Here is a 4,217-nt window from a genome sequence, read left to right as displayed (position 1 = left end):
GAGCATGACAAGGAGTCGTCTCTTTGCAGGCATCCTCATATCTTTCACCATCCTTTGTGTGATTGGAATAAGTTCGCTGCTTATATTACGATACACCCATCTTAAAAAGTTGGATGGCGGTTTCTCAATTACTAGTAAATTCAAAAAGGTATTTTGTCTTATTGCTTGTTAAGTGACGGTATAATGTGGGTGATTGTTTGCTTTTATTACTAGTATTATTTTTACTGTAATATATTCATCCTGTAATTGACATTTAGATTGCTGGATGAGATGACATTTTTTAAAAAAGATGAAATAAAATAAATAATTCTCAAAGTAAAATGTGTATTATTCATTCTTTCCTATCACATAGAAAAATAATGATGATGGAGGCATTGTGTATTTCTCTGATAGAAGGGATCCTGCAGATAATGCTTTTGTTAACCCATCTTTCTCTGAAGTTGGTGAGGATTCTGTGAAAATTGACAAGGTAAAGTTTCATTACTTTTGTGGTAACCAGTATTATATATTTTCTTATTTAAATTTGATAGTGCCCCTAGCAAAACATACACTGGTGCACAAGCTGCATGTTTGCATGCTTGTCATGGGAGATCTTTACTGTACACAGATAATTATATAATTATGACACATGGGTGCAGTTGCTGCAAGTAAGAGGTCATGGTTCAAATCAGTTATTGTCATTTTCTCTCTCCATATGCAAGAGTACACCTAATAGTTGTTAAAACTGTTATTGTTTGGATTATGAAGACAACTGTAATAATGATTGTAATTGTAGAAGCAGTTTGGCGCAGCAGGAATAGCTTTATTTGCCAACTTCGAAATTAGAGTTTCAATCTTTTTCTGTGCATTTTGCTTGTATTTTTGTTGTTTCTCTCCACCCTGGAGTATAAGTGAGTACATGATAGGTTTGCCTGTTCCTTTGCTGATTACAGTGATTTGTAGTGAAAGGCACTAAATAAACAAACATAAAAATAATGATCATTGTTATTAACCCCATGTAAAATAGAAATTTAAATATTGCAGGTTGAAAGTTGATATTACAATTTATTATTATTATTTTGAAAATTAAATCAGACATTAGGCACAGTGTCAGATGCATAGAAAAGTAAGTACTGTTGGTTTATAGTATTATCTAATTGTTGGGTTAATGTCATTTGGTGGGATATTCTTCTGTTGTTTCAATTGGTTGAAGTGTCTAACAGTCTGGTGTCTAATACTGTAACTGTTATGTGGTAAATTGTCATGTGTTTAGAAACTGTTTGCATTGCAAGTTAGAGATACAGCTTCTTTAACAATTGGAAGTTATTGTAAGTCAAAGGTGGATTATGAAGCTTGTAAATTAGTAATAATTATCACACTATATTATTATCATTTTTTGTTACTTTCATATTTGTTTGTTTATGGATACTGGTATTTTGCATGCTTTTTAAAGATACACTGTCTACCATACACAAAATAATAAACCTCAAAAATAAATAAATTTTAAATAGCTCAAAAGGATCTAATAACTTAAACAAGAAAGAAAGAAATCTATAAAAAAATGTTTTTGCTGATATATAAACATTTTACTAAAAAAAATCTTTAAATTGACTATTTTGAGCCAATTTAAATGTCTATGCAAAAGCATACAGCAAAGATATTGTTAACAGTCAGTTCATTTTGTGGGAAAAGTTTTTCTCCTTTAAATTTTTAATTGTAAGATAATAATCTACTTAATAAACAAATTAAGCATTCAAATATGGAACTGAATTTATTTTAGCTCATAACAGACAATGCATTTTTAATTGTTAAAGATATTTCACTGGTTTTCAAGTGGTTATTGTTTTCATCAGCTGTCATGTTGCTCACTTAAATAAATTTTAAATAGCTCAAAAGATCTAATAACTTAAACAAGAAAGAAAGAAATGTAAAAAAAATGTTTTTGCTGATATAGAAACATTTTACTAAAAAAATCTTTAAATTGACTATTTTGAGCCAATTTAAAGGTCTATGCAAAAGCATACAACAAAGATATTGTTAACAGTCTGTTAATTTTGTGGGAAAAGTTTTTCTCCTTTAAATTTTTAATTGTAAGATAATAATCTACTTTATAAACAAATTAAGAATTCAAATATGAAACTGAATTTGTTTTAGCTCATAACAGACAATGCATTTTTAATTGTTAAAGATATTTCACTGGTTTTCAAGTGGTTATTGTTTTCATCAGCTGTCACGCTGCTCACTTAACATAGAATTTTAAGATAAAGCCGATCAAGCAACAGGTGTGCTAGCAACTGTCTCAAGATGTAGTCTATTGTGAAGGTGATGAACCAATAGGGAGCTTTTGATAGAGAATGTAGAGCAGGAACATAAAACAGATTCACTCATCCACGACTGTCATTGCATGCATTCTACATTCTACTTTTAAATTAATTTCAATCTTTCCAGCGTGTGCGTTAAAATGCGCCGAACGCAATGCATTAATATGATCTCTCATACGGTTAAATGAGGGCAATATAGTGGTGAATATCAACTTTAAAATTAGATGGATGATTATATTATTTTCTGTTGGTTCATTTCAGGATCTCATTCATAGAAAACCAACACAGCCTCTGATTTGTGATATATGATACAAAGCAAAATTGAGATATCCCTCATACCTGTATGGTAATTACTCTACAGTACAACAATAATCAAGCTTAAGATACAAAGCAAAATTGAGATATCCCTCATACCTGTATGACATTACACTACAGCACAACAATAATCCTAACCAACACAACCTTTGATTTGTGTGATAAGGTTAAGATACAAAGCAAAATTAAGATATCCCTCATACCTGTATGTCATTACACTACAGCACAACACAATAATCAAGCTTCAGATACAAAGCAAAATTGAGATATCCCTCATACCTGTATGTTATTCTCTACAGCAAGGCAACAATTGATAATTAAATGTTTGGCTTTAGACATATATTACTGCCAGGATCCTTCATATTTGACGTAAAAATAAAAAATGCAAATGTAATATAGAAATACCCATGCATTTATTATTCCACAGAAAACATGTTGAGCTTAATTTGTAATTCTTTAATTTAATGGTTTTGATGCAATAAATTCATTCAATTATTTAACAATAATAAGTATAATTATAATAATTACTGTAGCAATCATTTATAATTATATAATAATTATAAAAATAACAAATGATTGCTATGGTAGTTATTTATAATTCTGTAGTTTTCTCTTGTTTTTGATCTAAACAATTTTATTTTCATGTAACATAATTCGTAATTCAGCTTTTTTAGCTGCCATGTTTTATGCTTTTTGTAAATTTTGAATTTTGAATAAAATACCATTATATTTAGATATAAATTGGTTCGGAAATAAACCATTACCCATGAATATTAATATTCTAGGAAATAAAATTGAATCTAATCCTGCTCTTTTACTATTGCATGTTGCATTCAATTAACAAGGATATTTTAAAACACTTTCTTCTTTGCAGGATCCTTGACGTTGATTTGTGCTGGGACTACCTGAACAACATCAGTGCTACCACCATCGGTCCAACTTCCTTCTTCGCAAAACGCTTACTGCTCATATAATTTTTATTTTTATGGCGCTCACACCAATTTCAATTAAACTTAAATTAAGAGAATACAGAAAAGACACTAGAGGATACAAAATATGAGTTACTTGAAAATATTATTACAGTATTTAACTAAATCCATAAATTATATTTATTTATAACTATTACCAGAACACACATTTCATATAACAGGATGACTAACTTAAATAAGGTCATACTTTTTTATTTCTTTTTTTGCGAACTTATTTTTTTAAAGATCGTCAGAGGCGGGCGGAAAAGAAAAATTAAAAATAAAATTGTGTTTTCTTGTTTTGCAAATATTTTTGCCAAAAAAATTCTGACATAGGATTAAATAAAAATAAAATTTTATTGGTGAATGTAAACAGTGTAGTAGTGGGATGGTTAAATGCTTTAAATTCATATAAATACGAAGAAATATACATATCTTATTTTTGGAGATTTCAAGGCAGCGGCGGGCGTAATAAAAATAAAGAAAAAATCTTGTTTTTTCTGAAATTTCCAAATGCTAATAAAATTTTATTTTTTTCGAAATTATCAATATTGGAGTACGGCGGGTTAGCGGCGAAACAATATTAAAAAGTCTCGCCTAAGGATCATTACCCCTTCCAAAGGAAATACAATTT

The 4,217-nt window shown here is 29.3% G+C and overlaps 1 long non-coding RNA gene across 1 annotated transcript; it reads left to right on the top strand.

The window, feature by feature from the left end:
* The first annotated feature begins 6 nt into the window (after positions 1-6).
* On the top strand, positions 7-3,914 carry LOC117125241. The gene is made up of 4 exons (XR_004448072.1): positions 7-148; positions 353-469; positions 1,075-1,105; positions 3,490-3,914. It is a non-coding gene; the product is annotated as an uncharacterized LOC117125241 (long non-coding RNA).
* The last annotated feature ends 303 nt before the right edge of the window (positions 3,915-4,217 follow it).

Source organism: Anneissia japonica, unplaced genomic scaffold, assembly GCF_011630105.1.
Source record: "Anneissia japonica isolate Jap-2015-1 unplaced genomic scaffold, ASM1163010v1 scaffold306045_len4287_cov342_single, whole genome shotgun sequence".
In the NCBI taxonomy this organism is placed as follows: Eukaryota; Metazoa; Echinodermata; class Crinoidea; order Comatulida; family Comatulidae; genus Anneissia; species Anneissia japonica.
This window is presented reverse-complemented; position numbering and strand designations above follow the sequence as displayed.